The sequence below is a fragment of the Urocampus carinirostris genome, chromosome 1, assembly GCF_059441175.1.
Source record: "Urocampus carinirostris isolate Australia breed hairy pipefish chromosome 1, RoL_Ucar_1.0, whole genome shotgun sequence".
Classification (NCBI taxonomy): domain Eukaryota; kingdom Metazoa; phylum Chordata; class Actinopteri; order Syngnathiformes; family Syngnathidae; genus Urocampus; species Urocampus carinirostris.
Window position 1 is genome coordinate 6,413,886 of NC_142349.1, and position 17,688 is coordinate 6,431,573.

Sequence of the window (17,688 nt, forward strand, 5' to 3'; positions counted from 1 at the left end):
CTGCTGTAGAATAAGCGATGCATTAGCATCTTTCCTACCAGCTGAGCTTATTGAGTAACAAGGAAGAGAATTGCCCCCATTTGTTGGATTTAATAAAAGTTTACATCTGCCAGGTTCTCCGCAGAGGCAGTGAGGGATGCAGTAAAGGCCTGGAGAATTGAAGAGTCTCTTGGGTTTTAAAATGCTGGACTACCTCCATTGTAGGTCTAATGGAAACAACTTATCGTTTGTGGCAATTACTGCACGATGAATTTTCCTCTCACATGCTTGCATTCGATTTAGGAAGAAAACTCCATCGAGAAAATGGTTTTGATTTTGCACAACGGCTCATGCCGACGTGATGGGAGGACTAAGCAGAAAGTGGGTCCGTGAACAAAAGCCACAACCCATGAGAGCAACTGACCTGCTACTTAACCGCCCATGCACTTCTAGGACACACACATTGCTGTTAGTGGGCTGCAGCAAGCACTCCCATCCAGCCTGAGTAGGGGAATGGAGGAATTTATCCAAGCAGCCGTTTGTAATTCGCTACCATTGACTCCAGGGCAAAGGCTTTGCAACCGAAGGCCCAACTGTGCGTTATGATATAAGGGAGCAATTTCTGTCTGGAAAGGCTTTTCTTGCCTGAACAATGTGTAGCCCCATGAGTAGGAGGCTTATACTAATGCAGACGCTGTATTTCAGAGATTGGTTAACACAATTTGTGTGTGTGTTGTCACATGGCTTTTTCAAAAATGTATTTGCGTATTTAGTGTGATGTTATAGGCACTTAATAATTACTGTGTTTTGAAACTGCATCTCTTTAGCTCGCGACCCCCCCATAAATAAAATAAAAACTCATATTTTAGTTTGATGGACTTAGGCAGACAGACAGACAGACAGATGCGGACAAATGTGGATGAATACATTGATAAATATGGACGGTTAAATGGACCGATATATACATTGGCAGCAAATGGGTAACTGGGAAGATAGAAATACTTTAGTGATTTTCTGTCTTACATGTATACAGAACAAAAAGTTGATAGATGAACACGTAGATAGGTAGATATGTAGGTAATTGGGTAGATAGATGGAGAGGTAGATGATAAGGTGGACAGATGGACAGAGAGACGGACGCGTGTAATTCTGGTACACTTGTATACAGACAAAACATTTACTTTTCAGTACTTTTTTATTTTACTTTTTTCATTAAATATTTTTCCATATTTTTCGGTGCTTTTAAATACGGTAATACTTTTAGGACCCCTTTATCCTTTTCAGTATGTTTCTCAAGTTTTTACATTTAATTGTTCAGTACTTTTAAGTCATTGTAAATACTTTACCGCACTTTCATAATTTTTCATACATTTTCTGTGTTTTTTGTATTTTTTTTATACTTTTTTTTTCTACTTGACAAGTTTATTCTGTTTTTAGTTTTGGAAAACTGCAAAGAAGATTGCAAAGGATACCAGTTTGTTATTTTGACTACTATAGCACACTGTTTTTTTGTTATTTTGACTATTATGAAGTGTTTGCGTCATTGTCATTATCAGGCAAACAATTTCTTGCTTTTTTTTCACACCCTTTAGCTTTGGAGCAACATCAATGCAAAGTTAGTATTGGGGGACACAACATCCCTTACCTCCGTTTTTCTGATGATATTGCTGTATTAGCAGCAGACAAACAGGAACTCAGAGATCTGGTCAATTGCCAGTATGCAATGGAAATCAGCACAGAAAAAAACAAAAAGTAATGAACAACCATCCCCAAGGTAATCACCACAAACATCAGCCACAGAGAGCTAGAACCTGTCACCAAATTTAAATATCTTGGTGCTGTCATATCAGAAGAGGGGTCAGAACCTGAAATCATGGCCAGGACAGCTCAAAACCACAGCCACACTTTCCAGACTTAAACCGATCTGGAGACATAAGAACATAGCAGTGAAATCAAAGGTCGGATTCATGCAAGCGCTGGTTGCTTCCATATTCCTCTATGCTTGAGAGACACGAACTCTCACAGCAAAACTGGAAAAGAAAATCTAGGCCATGGAGATGCGATGCTACAGGAAACCTAGGCATCAGCCATTTAGCCCATGGGACAAACAAAACGGTGCACGACACCATAAGAGGGTACCAAGGACCCTGCGAAGAACTGTTGATAATTGTGCGCGGACGAAAACTGCAGTTGTATGGTCATGTCACAAGATCATCAGAGCTGACCGAGATAATTCTCCAGGGCTCAGTCTAAGGGGGCAGGAGGAGATGAACACCCAAAAAGAACTGGGCCGACTTCATTAATGAATGGACTAGTGCCAACTTTGCCACAATGCAAGAACAGGAAGGGACTGTCAACAGTGGAGAAGGCTGTCCAGAGTTACATCCTCATTGGTGCCCCGAAGACCCATGCAGTTCAGGGATCCGTAAACTTGTCAGCCCCTGCGCAAAGATCATTTTGACACCCCTGATCTTAAACTTATCTTAATGCTTTTATTAAAGATTTGTTTAAAGGTTTTCTTTTTTTTCTAAATCCATCAATAATAAATGTGTCATTACTTTTCTGTCAAACAAAACATCGAAAATTTATTTCATCATCTAGTAGAGAAAAAAATCATGAAAATATTTTTTTTCAAAGGATAGCGAAAATGTATTTAAACACTCAAAATATTCTTTGCCTTTATTAATGGCGATGAATGAGGTATGTAGCTACATTTGGCCACCGCTTAACATCCGCATTTATACACCCGTTAATAAGAGCGAAGTTTAAAAAATGTCTTGCCCAAGGACACAAAACAACGTGATTGAGTGGCTTTATATGAAATCAAGGATTTAAATGTGATTGTGAGTTTAAATGGCCTGCGGTTGCATCCTGCCAAGTGCTTGTGGCCACGATGAGTACAAGTGGTGTAAGAAATCAAAGGATGGATTTAATCCAATATTTCCAAGGCAAGACCAAAAAGACAAAGCAGCCGTCTTGTGTTTTAACAGCACATCTGTGTGCTGAAGTTGGAGCACAAGTTGACAAAGCATAAATATGAACAGAGAACATGGTTATTTAGGGAGTTATAAAAGTCAACATTTCACAAAAGGAGTGGGGATGAAAAATACGACATTTGAAGTCAAATCAGACATCCTCTCTTTGAGTTGGCACTGATAATAATTACTAAAAGTTGTAGCAATTTTAATGCTAAAATTTAAGGTGCTAAAAATAAGGTCAGGTGAAGAGCCTGACTTTCTTTTTGAAGCAAATGACAAATCATAAATACAAATGTTTTGGGAGAGCAAGGAGGGGAGGTGATGGGGTTATATTGGGTTTGATTTACCCCAAGAGGGGTGCTTCCGATCTCATATTCCACAAAATAAAAGATATTCATCGCAAAGGAGTGTATCTGCTAGTTAGGGTACGTTATTATTGTTTGGAAAACTTTGGGTTGATATCTTATGTAAAGGTGGGGCCTTACGTTCAGAGTTTCCATATAAAGTTATAAGTAGAATATTTTATATTATAAGTATGTGTTAATGCCCAACTGACTTCAAAGGGTTGGGGAGTGACTTTATGCTTGTCACTGCAATTTTTTGTTAGTGTAGCATGAAAATGATGAAAGTAAGAAAAGGCCTTTTTCAAGTAAATTCCAAACACCATTAGAAACCCCCAAATGGATGGAAAAAGAAAGGTTTAATCAAGTGTATCAAAGACAACCATGTATTTGCACACGCAACATAAGGAGCATGACAGAGGCTGTAACTAAGACACAAGCCCGACGACAGCGTCAGAGAGTTGAAAAGTTTCAAATTCCGTACCACACCTTTCAAATAGGACTGGTGACAGTATTAGTACTCGACCATCACACAAACATTACACTATTTACACAGTTTACTTTTACTGACTATGGAATCAAATGACACGAAGGAAATGTAATTTCAACATTATTATTATTATTATTGTTATTATTATTATTATTATTATTATTAGTAGTAGTAGTAGTAGTAGTAGTAGTAGTAGTAGTGGTATTATCATTATCATTATTATTATTTACGAGTGGGACTATAATACTATAAATCAGGAGAATATGGTGCTCGCGGGCACAGGGTAGCATGTGATCAACACAGCGATAACATGAGTTGTTATTTTAGGAATGTTTATCAAAATGGTGGCCCTTTGTGCCAATTAAACAAAAAGTAGCTCCAATCTTTAAAAATGCCTGCAATAGATAGACAACCACAACATTTTCCTGGTCTACTATCAATAGAATCGGGCATATCACTGCTGAACTATCCCCCTCCTGACTTCCCAGTAGGGTGAGGGTGCTCCAGGGATGCCACTTATATTGGTACAAAAGATGAGACCAAAAAGCCTCTGTTTTCTTCATTCTACAAAACAAAAATGAATTATGAAATGTTACAACATGTCTTGTCTAATTAATGTGTCGAAATTATGAATTTTCCCGAAGTGTTTCATTCTTTGCACCGGGGATGACATGACAAATTTTTGTTTTTGGAAATGTAGCCAAGTGACTGAAATTCTAAACTTTTTCAAATGTTAAAGCTCAGTTAGGCGTCATTGATTGACAATGAAAAATCTTTGATGGTCATTTTCTATAGGAGATTAACATTTTTGTCGAATAAGGATTAGCCAACGGATTTATATTGGCCGCCCCTCATCTTTGTATGAGCAAAATAATAGGGAGTCCCACCCAGAGGTGAGAAAGCATTGTTATAACCAAACTTCTTGTCTGCTTTTGTATTTTGTCATAGCTGGTCAAACTTCTATGAGGTTCTCATCTTTTTGCTTATATCATTAAAAAGAGCATGCTTTTCATGCTCCCCCACATGCCACTATCGCTGTTGCGACAGCTCGAGCACAAAAAATGCTCCCACTAAGGTGCAATGTTTTAAAGCCAAGTCAGGATACCTTCAGGTTGCGGCCTAAGACCCTAAGCACACTGAATCTCGTACTGCAGCAAACCAGCGGACCTCAGGAGTTTCAGCTGCAATCCAAGGGCCGTCAGGGGTTGTTCAAGAAGCATTACCTTATGCTGAACTGCTTTTCCAACCTAACCTTAAACTCCTTATTGCCTGATGACATTAAAACCATGCTTCAAGCCAAACCTGTTTTAAATCTCAACTTTGCAGACCAAGAGGTGTAAATTGGTGCAAATTGGGTCTTTGAGTAATGCAGTTACTGTAAATGTCATCCCAGGCTCAAATGGCCTCGTTATGAAGTTTCTAAATAACTTGGTTTATGACCATTCAAATAATTGAATTCAACCCCAATATTTACTACTTTTTTTAAAATCAATCCTTTTTCCATGTACAAGGACTGACACGTATAATCATGCTAAATTAAGACAAGAGAATATTGTATAACTTTGTGCTTTTCCTACCAGCCAAATGTTTCTGCCAAGGGGTCACACATAAAATAAAGCTATATGAGTGAAGTGCAGTCATTGAAGGCAAATGAGGCTGTGCCCTACCTGTTAGCATTGAAGTATAATATCAAAGTTGTATTAAATGGTCACATTTAGTCAGCTTTTAAGCTCTTTCTCGTTTACACTACTCACAGTATATTGAGTGTATAGCAATGTGCTAGCGTCAAAACACTCATCTACACCGGCTACTAAAAAGCAATGAAAAGCTGCTGTGTTCAATTTCCCAGCATCAAGTCAACTCTGTGTGAAATTGACATGGGTTTCAGCACGCCTGATTATCACTGTCAAGCCATTAGCTTTCCCCTTTTACTTTCTTTCCATTAGCCTCTCCTTCCTTTCCATCCTTCCATCACATTGTCTCTCTCTTTCCCTCCTTCACGCTTTGTTGCATTTGCCCTCAGGACTTACTCTCATGCATTTTAAAGAGTGCCAGCTTTGCCGCCTTTATCTTGCCGTTTCAAACAATGGCAGACGTTAGCAAGTGGCTGATGGGCACGAGATGGCACGAGCAATCGCGGCGCCGGGCCACAAATCCGCCCCTCACCAAGCCTATAACTTTTCATGTTTTATTTGGGACTTTTACTTATAATTCATAATGGATGGGTAATACACTGCAACATTCCCTTTAAACTAAGGAGAAATTTAGCTTAAAAGGAAAAATCCATCGATTAAGCCTGGCGCACACTTTGTGCCTACCGCGTGAGCAGTTTGGCGTCGACTATCGATAACTTTGTCCTGGAAATCACACTTTGTTTCTCTGCCAATTTCTTTAAAGTGCTGATTCTCTGTGCCAATAGTACAAAAAACTTCAAACTTGGGCTAGTTTTCAAGCACTGCCTTTAGAAATATTTTTGCTTTTTCATCCCGTAATTTCTTTCAATGTTTTTTTTAAGTCTTTTGACGTGTTAATCAAATAATTTTTTAAACAGAATTCACTATGTTGTAATCAATGACAACAAACACAATTGTATTTCTACTTTATTTTCTAAATATTGGGCAATGTAAGGTGTTTCAGTTGTTTTTACAGTATTTGTATATATGTTACATTGCTGCTTTTTAGGTTTGAAAAGTTGCTCTCAGCATCAAAAAGGGTGGTGGCCCTTGCACTCCACAACACTGTGACATTTAGTGGTCAAATAATTAACACTGTTCCTTATAGGTGTCTTATTTACTGTATTGTTTTATATATATTGCCGAATGATTTTGTTTTATTTAATTCACCATAGTTAATTCAAATTCTAAAGCTTGTATTGTACAGCAACCTTACCCAAGACCCAAGCTCTGGTGGCTCACAATAAATTTAGATAGATAGATAGATAGATAGATAGATAGATACTTTATTCATCCCCGAAGGGAAATTCACTTTTCCAGCAGCATCCCTAAGCTGAGAACAATCGAAAATAACTGATAACAATCGAAAATAACACGGGAGCTGCTGGAGTGGCTGCCATTCGTGACGGCGCCGGAGAAACGATTCAATTTGAATCATGTACAAACAAACAAACAATTGAATCATGTACAAGAAACGATTCAATCTGAATCATGTACAAACAAACAAACAATTGAATCATGTACAACAAACAAACAAAATATTTGACTCCTGTTAGAAACTTTTGGCACATTACAAGTAAGGGACAGTGAAAATAAACATGTTGTAGAGATGACACACTAAAACACAATGGCATCAATTAAATATAGGTGTCGACAGGGGAACGAAATCGAAAACATGATGTGTGGAATTTATCGATGGGCACTCTTACTAAAATGCTGACACTGTTTAGAGAAGGAAGAGATGCGATAGGACACAAGTGTACAGCTTGAGGGAAGAGCATGTGTGTGAGCACTGTGAAAAAAGGGCACATTTTAGACCAGAGACCAGTTAATTGGGAACGTAAGTCATGGCCGCAGCAACTACGATAGATGAGTTCACTATGGGCCCACTTGTGATGTACAACTCATTTGTGGTGAGGATTACAATCGCTACTATGTTATAAGCAACTTGTCACAGACTATTGAAACGATTCATACAGTGTCATAACGTATAAATTAAGTTTTCAGAAGGATTGCCCTGAATGCCTAAATGTAAAAATATTTTGTCTTCGTTTTATTCAAATAAAACTATTATAAAGGTTTGACACTGCTCGTAGGGAAGTATAAAGCCTCTGCAAATGATTTCAGTGTGATACATCACCATTGGATGGCAGGAGTGGCTTTGATCAGATCTTTTCCCACACATCAAGGAAGCCCCTACTTCCTTTTCCCAGCAAATGAGTGTGCATAGGCAGCACAACGCAGTGAGTAGACATATTAGAGCAGTGTGGTGACACTTGCAAGTCATAGAAAGTTAGGCAATATAGCTTCAACAGAGATTTTTCCTTTCCAAAAAAAGATGACAAAGTCAATTCGTCATCCTCTGGTCGGTGAGAAATTACGTTTCGTGCATGCCCGAGTGACCAGAATCATGTGATCACTTCACCGGAAAGATCCGCCACTGAAAAGTTCGAGCACAGTTCATGGATAAGTTCAGTGTTCTTGCAATGAAAGGTTTTTTTTTTAGGAGAAGATGGGCTGTGATTAGCCATCACTGCCGGGACACCAACTTGAGGGCATTGTGGTTCAAGGTCGAAACGTCCAGTGACAGTTGGACACCACCTGATGACATCTTCTTCCGTTTTTTTTTAAGTTACTGGGAAAGGTAGCACTAATTTGTATATATAATATTTTTTGCAAGCAAAGTGCCCTTGTGTTTATGAAAAGCATTGTTTAAATATTTGAGGTATCACAAATGCAAAAACAAAGCACAAAAGTTGCTTGAAAGTTGCTTGAAATGCACCCTGTCGCAAAATAGGTTTTCTTGGAAACGAGTAATAGCAAGAACCTTATCAATGTTCAACTGTCTTTTACTCAACAACGGTAAAGGAAATACGGGGAAGGTCTTCAAAATGGTAAAATTGGCTCGCAACAGCTATTCCCATTTAAGAGAAACGTCTTTCATTAATGTGTTAATATTTTCTTAAATTTAGCATTGATGACAGCGTCTAGTGTGTTGTGGAATTCCCTACAGAATAAATTGAAAGATACTTGTGTCTAACAATGAGACGCTCACTTAATCAATATGGAAGGCCTGTTATTGTCTTGGAACTTTAAACAGGGTTATTAGGAATATGCAACATGGTGGTGGAAGATATATGAATGTCAAGCATTTTTTCTTCTTGTTTACTACTTCTGATTATGTCTCGTCATCATCTAACAATATAGCAAGTTGATTTAATCATGTGACAAATGATAATTACAACACAAAAAAATCTGTTAAGATGAAAAATACATCTTATTGAACATACTGTCCTTCGCACGACAATTAAATAAAAAATGTTGTATCTAATACCATTAAGGAAGAGTGCTCAGTTAGTAGGGACATCAATCTATAAATAAACCTCTGCTTTTTGTCTAATTATTCTCTCTGGGTTTCCCATTTGACATCTTTCTCCCACACCTGTTTTCTAACGCATTATATTAGTCCATGGATTTCCCCCCCCCCACATATTAACAAGAGAAAAGTCAAAACATGTACAATTTTTACAGTGAATTGAGTTAATGATTTCTAAAAAAAGTTGGTTTCATTATTAGTAACCCTAACCCTCCACAGCCTTGTTGTTGATGCAAAGTGGGGCATGGTTGGGCTGGTTTTTCCTAAAGTCGACAATGATCTCTTTAGTTTTGTCAACATTCAGGACCAGGCTGTTGTCCCTGCACCAGCCCACCAAATGCTCCACCTCCTCTCTGTAGGCCAGGTCGTTGTCGTCCCTGATGAGGCCCACCACTGTTGTGTCGTCAGCATACTTTACGATGTGGTTTGTGGCGGACCTAGGGACGCAGTCGTGTGTCATCAAGGTGAACAGCAAGGGGCTCAGGACACAGCCTTGGGGGGAGCCCGTGCTGAGGTAGATGACATCTGAGATGTTCTGACCTATCCGCACTGATTGGGGTCTGTCACTGAGGAAGTCCAGCAGCCAGTTCCGCAGGGGGGTGTTGAAACCCAGGAGTCTCATTTTGTCTACCAGATGTTGTGGGATGATGGTGTTGAATGCTGAACTGAAGTCCAGGAACAGCATCCGCACATGGGTGTTCTTCTCCTCTAGGTGTGTCAGACTCAGGTGAAGCGCAGAGGAGATGGCATCCCTGGTGGAGCGGTTTGTCCGGTAGGCAAACTGAAAGGGGTCGAATGAGGAGGGGAGACTGGAGGTGATGTGCTCTTTAACCAGTCTCTCAAAGCACTTCATTATGATAGGAGTCAGTGCAACGGGCCGGTAATCGTTGAATGATAAGATCTGGGGTTTCTTTGGCACAGGGATGATGTTGGCAATTTTGAAGCATGATGGTACTTTGGCTTGGTCTAGCGAGGTGTTGAAAATGTCTGTTAGTACACAAGCCAGCTGATCGGCGCACTCCCTAAGTACCCGCCCCGGAATGTTGTCCGGGCCTGGAGCCTTCCTTGTGTTGACCCCTCTCAGGGTCTTTTTTACGTCGGTTGAGTCCAGGTGGAGTGCTCTTTCGTCCTGATTTGAAACCGCTTTCGCTGCAGGGGTGCCGTTTTGTGCCTCGAACCTTCCAAAGAATTTGTTGAGGTCATTCAGAAAGTCCATGCTAGTGTCCTGCACTGGGGCGGTGGTTGGCTTGTATTTGGTAATGGCCTGATATTTTGTGCAGTAAAATAATTTACCTTAACTATGTAAATTAGAGAAGGAATATATATAAATGTATGTATATACATATATATATATATATATATATACATATATATATATATACATATATATATATATATCTCATCTCTCATCTCATTAGCCGTACCGCTTATCCTCAGTAGGGTTGCGGCGGGGCTGGAGCCCATCCCAGCAATCATCGGGCAGTGGGCAGGGGACACCCTGAACTGTTTGCCAGCCAATCGCAGGGCACACAGGGACAGACAACTCATTCGCTCATTTACACCTAGGGACAATTTGGACCGGCCAATTCACCTGAAATGCATGTCTTTGGAATGTGGGAGGAAACCGGAGTGCCCGGAGGAAACCCACGCAAGCACGGGGAGAACATACAAACTCCGCACAGAAAGTCTGGAGCTGGATTTGAAACCACGACAGGTTCCCATGACATGAACTGTGCCGCACAAGCGCTAACCACTGCGCCACCGTGCTGCCCCATATATATATATATATATATATATATATATATATATATATATATATATATATATATATATATATATATATATATCCATTATCTGCAGTGCTTAACCTCAACAGGGTCGCGGGGGGAGCTGGAGCCCATCCCAGCTATCTTCGGGCAGTGGGGAGGGACACCCTGAACTGGTTGCCAGCCAGTCGCAAGGCACACAGAGACAGACAACTCACTCGCTCATACAGACTTAGGGACAATTTGGACCAGCCAATTAACCTGACGTACATGTATTTTTTAAAATTAAAATGTGAATGTATTATACTACCTCTTCTTCAAACAGCACAACCCTTTGACTCGATAAACTTTTTTGGATTTGGGTCGCGGCTTGTAATTAGGGTGGAATGGTGGGTCCTCAAGTAAGACCAGTTCAAAACCACTGGTATAGTTAACAAAATGTAAAAAAAAAAAACCTTTGATAGTATGAAAAAAATACTTGTACTCAACAAGTGATTTATAACAAAAGACAAGAGAGTTAAACAAAAAATAAAAACATTAATGAATTCATATTACAAATACTATATAAGAATGTGTCAAGGACCAGAACAAGCACTCGGATCCAATAGCGTCAGTTAAAGGATTTATTTGGACAAGGTTCGGTGGAGCAGGCTTGGGACGTCGTCTCTTGGTAGCCGAAAGCCTCTTTGGACGATATGGCAACTCCGTGGTGAAAACGCGTGACGAGTAACGTAGCAGGTAAGTCGGTGGCCGGGACGGAAGAGTAGATCGTAAACTTTTAACAGACAAGGGTCAGGCAACGAGAATCAGACTTGGAATACACAAAGGGATCGTGGTACCTTGAATGTTGGAGGCTCACTCAGGGAAACGAGGAGTACACTCGAACGTCCATCTCTGGACGCTGACAGCTTATGTAGAAAGCTTCCACCAATCAGGAAATCGCGTTCCAGCACACCAGCTGATTACCTCAGGTGGCTCCAGTTAGGTAATCACGACAGAATGTTAACAAGACAACTAAAACAACTAAAAAAAAGAATATTTTGGAAAATAAAGTCATCAGTGCAAATAAAGTGTAAACGCAAGTGGAAATTAATATTAATAACCTAACGACCCCCAACCAATATTGCTGGTTAAAATGGGTTGTCAGTATCTATCCCAAGACTATAGTATCTATCCGATGCAAGTATTTATGCGGTAATGTGAATATTGATAATATTTGGATCGATTTGGCCAACCTTACTTATTAATGAATTAGACATATTGTTGGCTTGGTGCTGACTTTTCAACAACTGCACACATAAAATAGCATTGATCTCATCTGCGTTACCTATGTAGTCATCTGTCAGACCATTCATCTATCCATCTGTCACACCCCTGGAGAGTCATGGCACTGCTTCAATATATTTATGTGGCACTTTTGGCAAGCCAAGGCTGTCGAAAACCTCATCTACATTCAAAACGTCACCCGCGTCTCTTGCAGCCCAGCAACCCAAGTTAAAAACTGATCCAAGTTATAAGGTCCTGGGTGCAGGAAAGAGCTTCTGCTTGCATACTTATAAAGAGTAAACCAAAGCTCTTCCAGCTCGCACCATCACCAAATCAATTTAGGTTTTGCCCTTTGAGAGACAAAATCTCAGGGATTGGGACAATAGAGATGTCAGATGTTGACATTTCACAAAATGCAAACGTTCAAAGAGTGACATTTAACTTCCCTGTACTTCACACAGAACACAGCGTCTGGATCTTGCTTTGATTATAAGCAAAGATCTGTATTGATTGAAGTTAAATATCCCCATAATGATGGAAGATGTTTTCCTACCGAAAGCAAAACAATCACAGGGCAATAAACAGCCGGTTCCGACTGACACATTACAGGGTTTCCTTTGGTACTTTATAAGCCTGGAGGGTAATGCAATATTTAAAGGTGTCAGAGTATAGTCATTGTTGTATGAGTTCTTCATTCATAACGTTGTTATTATTTCAGTCATTCATATGCCCTTAACTTATTTAGAAGTAATTAATGCACTTCATAATTATTCATATATTTGAGTTTAAATATTTACTCTTTAATCAGTGACATGCAGTCAAAGGAAGAAGTTGAGGCAGTGCCTTACCTCTCATCATGGAAATATTAAATTAAAAACACAGCAAATGGTTATATTTATTCAGTGTTACAATTCTTTCTCATTTAATTTCTCACATTTTTTTTTCTTTTCTTTTACTAAATCGCTGAATGTTCACATTATATTATGAATATGATGGCGGCAGTAGCTCAGGAGGTAGAGCGCTCATCTTGGGATCAAGAGATCGCAGTTCGAATACCGGCTCCTCAGTGTTACATGTCGAAGTGTCATTGGGTAAGACACTGAACCTTATTCCCCCGATAAGCAGGTTGGCGCCTTGCATGGCTGCACGGCCACTATTGGTGTGTGAGTGTGGGTGAATGGGTAAATGTGAAGCACATTGTAAAGCGCTTTGGGAAGTCTTCATTGACTTGATAAACGCTATAAAAATGCAGATCATTTCATTTATTTTAATATTAGTTATATTATTTGTATTTGATGAGTGTCAACAGAGACATTGTGAGGCATGCAATTATTTTGCCTCATGACAGAGAGCGATAGAGAAACCGGTGATTCTGACTTGGCACAGACCTCATCCCAAAACAATAGTATCAGTGATATTATCAGCATGTCAAGCCATCCACGATTTGTTTTTTCTTGTTGCATGAACTTTTTTCATAATGGAGGATTACCTATCTTTTGATACTTTTCTTCAAACACAGCATTTATAGGTAAAGGTAAGACAATAATGTTTTTTTCTATAGTTTATATATCGCTTTCTTGCTCTGCTAATCAAATGATCAGTAAGATGTAGGTTCATCCATCCGTCCATTTTCGGCACCACTTATCCTCAGTAGGGTTGTGGGGGTGCTGGAGCCCATCCCATCTATCCTCGGGCAGTAGGCAGGGGACACCCTGAACTGGTTGCCAGCCAGTCACAGGCCAAACAGCACTATTGGAGACCACAATTGAATTCCGTGTGGTCTTACATAAAAGTCACCATTGATATGTTTTGAACATAGCACAAAAACATTGCATCAATGTTTTAAAAGGGTAAAAATATGGTACAATACAGCAACATCTGTAACGCAAAATAGTAACCTGTATTACCTCCTGAGCCAAGGTGACCATGACTAAATACTGTTTTTAATGTTTTAAAACGAGAAATGTTCGGATTTTTCCCACACACAGAAGAAGGAGAAACATTTGTTTTGACATTTTTAGATGAGAAAATCTCGCTTGGCCCCATTGTTTTTTCTTTTATTGCATTGATGCTGTTTGGCTTCCAGTTCATTACTGATTTTGAAAGAATAAGGTCCCGGTTAGTTGGATATTTGATGACGAGACATAATCAGAAGGAGTTAACAAGAAGTAAAAATGCTTGACATTCATATATCTTCCACTGCCATGTTGCATATTCCTAACAACCCTTTTTAAAGTTCTAAGACAATAACAGGCCATCCATATTAATTAAGTGAGCTGCTTATTGTTAGACACAGTGCCACAAGTATCTTTCAATTCATTCTGTGGGGAATTCCACAACTCACAAGACGATGTCATCAATTATTCAGACATTGTAAACATGGGGAAATATGTCGGAATAAATGGCTTGGTTATTAGATTGCGACAACGCAGTTGCCTGGCTACAAAGCAAGACGACACTGCGAACGTCCCATCATTGGAATTTCCCAGCGGACACACACCATCTCATCAATGCCGAAGCTTTGCGACAGGGCGATGATAGCCTGAAATGTGATTTAAGGCCCGACGCGCTTGCTTACATTTTGACAATCATGCGGCCGTGTTGTCCGCTACGACGCTTTCCCGTAATTAAGAACCTAATCAGGCAGTGAGCTGATGTAGACAGCTATACAAACTCCTCTTTGGGGAAATTCTGCCATCCATCTTGTTAATACATCTCAGTGAGATGATGTCCTCTGGCCAATAATGGAAAAAATACACAAAAGAATAGAATCGCTGAACGCTAGAGATAGATAGATAGATAGATAGATAGATAGATAGATAGATAGATAGATAGATAGATAGATAGATAGATAGATAGATAGATAGATAGATAGATAGATAGATAGATAGATAGATAGATAGATAGATACTTTATTCATCCCCGTAGGGAAATTCAAACTTCTAGCAGTCTACCCTGTTGTTTATTAACAGATTAAAATGATGCCCTAGGGGTGCTTGTAGCGGAGTGGATGACGTCACACGCTAGTCCAAAAGTTCGACATCCCTGCGGCAGATGGAATCTTTGTGCCCAAGGATACACCACCTCGTGTTAGCGAGTCCACCTCCTCTCCGATTCCCGCAGGCTTTCGTGTCTCTGTATAGCGGCGCTGAAGCCGGATAGCTCCGGATAGCTCCGGTCCGGGTTGCTCCGGGTGGCTACAGGTTAGCGTCCGGGATGCTAAACGTGTGCCACGTTTCCGCAAAAACACTGCAACTGCACTCCCTGTGCGCTTCGATGTTTTTCGCCAGCACAGCCAGTTGGTCTTATTTGGTAGTGATTTCACATTTACCATGATTACGGACGGTACCGAAGACTTATAACGCCGCTAGTTACTTAGCTAGCTCCGGCTCTTCTTCCAACGATAGGCCCCCTCATCACGCCAGCACGAGAATTCGTCAGGGCAAGGAGTTGATTCCTCGGATAAACGCATTTTTGAGCGCTAAAACCCATGTCCATAGGATAGAATGTAATCCAAAGTGCAGTTGTCAAATGGGAAGAAAAACACCGAAGATAGTAGCAGACAATAAAAAGATAAATCACAAAAAGTGCGAGATAACAGGGGAGCTGCTGGAAAAGGCAGCGGCTCGGTGGCGGCGCCGCTTTGATGCTATTAGAGCATCACCCGGGTTGAGACGCGAACCGATTTGTGGGTGTCATTTGCCTTTTTGTCAGGGTTATTCACCTCTAGAGTGACCTACCTGATCGCTTGCAAAAGCTTGTGATCCAGGCCCAACCTGAGTAAAATGCCTTTCTGGGAAAGCTGCTGAGTCAGCCAAAACAAAATGGCTTATTCAGGTTTTGGAGGCAGTTTTGACATCTGGAGAAACCTACCTGACAGCCTGTAAAAGATAATGTTGATATTCAATGTTGTTCTGGCTAGGAGAGTGTAATGTCTTTCTGGATTAATAAAAGACGAGTCGGGCAAAACAAAAGTCTCGAGTCGACTTTTTTGGAGGCATTTTTCACAAATAGGTCAATCCTTTAAACTATCTGCTAAACATTGTGTTGAAATTGAATATTGTTGTGGGCTAGAAAAGGAGACTGTCTCTCTGGAAAAGAAACTGCTGGGTCAGCAAAACCAAAAGTGCTGAGACGGGTTTTTTGGGGGGCATTTTTACTTCTTGAGTGAACTACCTGATTGCTTGTAAAAATTGTTATCCAGGCCAAAACTGAGTCGAATGCCTTTCCGGCAAAGCTTTTGAGTCAGCAAAAACAAGTCAGCCAAAACAAAAAGGCTTAGGCAGTTTTGGGGGGCAGTTTTCACAACTGGAGAAACCTAATGAAATGAAATGAAATGAAATGATCTGCGTTTATATAGCGCTTTTCAAGTCAATGACTTCCCAAAGCGCTTTACATTGTGCTTCACATTTCCCAATAGCGGCCGTGATCTGTGCAGCTATGTAAGGCACTAACCTGCTTATTGGGGGTAATTGGGGGTTTAATGTCTTACCCAAGGACACTTCGACATGTAACACGGACAAGCCAGGATTCGAACCGGGATCCCTTAATCCTAAAACGATCACTCTACCTCCTGAGCTACTGCTGCCCCACTTGACATCTTGTAAAAGATAATGTTGATGTTCAATGTTTTTCTTTCTCGGAGAGTGGAATGTCTTTCTGCACAATAAAAAGCTGAATCAGCAAAATCAAAAGTCCTGAGTCGACCTTTTTGGGGAATTTTTCACATATAGGTCAGCCCCTTCAAACTACCTGCAAAACATTGTGTTGAAATTGAATGTTGCTGTGGCCTGGAAAAGGGGACTATCTTTCTTGAAAATAGCTGAGTAAGCCAAACCAAAAGTGCTTAAACAGTTTTTTGGGGGGGTAATTTTCACTTCTATAGTGACCTACCTATTTGCTTGTGAAAGATTGTAATCCAGGCCAAATCTGTTCTGGTCTGAGAGTAGAATGCCTTTCTGGGAAAACTGCTAAGTCACCAAAAAAAAAAAAAAAAGCCAAGTTATTTTTTTTGGGGGGTAGTTAACACTTCTGGGTTAGTCTACTTGACTCCCTGTAAAAGACTGAGGCCATATCTAAATTCATTCCCTTTCTTCTTAGGTGGACAGACACACAAACAAAAAACAGACAAACAAGACATACTTCGATCCCAAACAAAAACATTATCAACATGCTAGATTGGCTCGCAGATGATAACAAAAAACAGTGAATGATTTTCCAGGGATGCAATTATATAAAAAAAACTTGTTTGGCATTGGTTTCAATATTAAACATTTCTTAGAAAGTCTTTTGTTTTGCTGAATATTTGTCACAGAGAAGCAGTTCAAAGGGACTTTTAGCTTTTGAAAGCTCATTTGATATTGATGAAGATCAAATTAAAGTTATTTTCTTTTAATTTGAAAGCCATGTAGACAGGAGCACAGGCCTTCCACATCAAAAATATTGGATTGTCCAAACAAATTTGCAATGTCGAGTATGGCATTTGATAATGAGACCCAAAGGAAGCTTCTGAAAATATGCCACAGTTCCCCCTTCCCGTTTAACCAAAAAACAATCTACAGTAGCCTACTTTTCGTTTGCTGCGTGTTTCGGCTCCTCTAGGGCATAAAAAAAAATCCCTTGATAATTTCCCAAAATGTTCACACAACTCACTTTGTTCCTGAAATCATGCTTTTAGTGAGAGAGTGCTTTAGTGTTGAAAGTTTACAAATCACGGGCCTAAATAACTAAAAGAAACAAAAACACAAACTGTGTGTCATTAGTCTCAGTTTAAATGCACCTGCTCTGTGATTGTCTCAGAGGTCTTTGAAAGCAGAAAC

At 39.9% G+C, this 17,688-nt stretch overlaps 1 protein-coding gene and 1 long non-coding RNA gene across 2 annotated transcripts in view; both read right to left on the minus strand.

The window, feature by feature from the left end:
• cdh24b (cadherin 24, type 2b) overlaps window positions 1-17,688 on the minus strand; it is a 314,707-nt gene that overhangs the window by 74,662 nt on the left and 222,357 nt on the right. The gene's annotated exons all lie outside the window — the stretch shown is intronic.
• On the minus strand, window positions 11,209-11,595 carry LOC148373346 (uncharacterized). The gene is made up of 2 exons (XR_015852239.1): window positions 11,443-11,595; window positions 11,209-11,378 (listed from the first exon to the last, which is right to left on the minus strand). It is a non-coding gene; the product is annotated as an uncharacterized LOC148373346 (long non-coding RNA).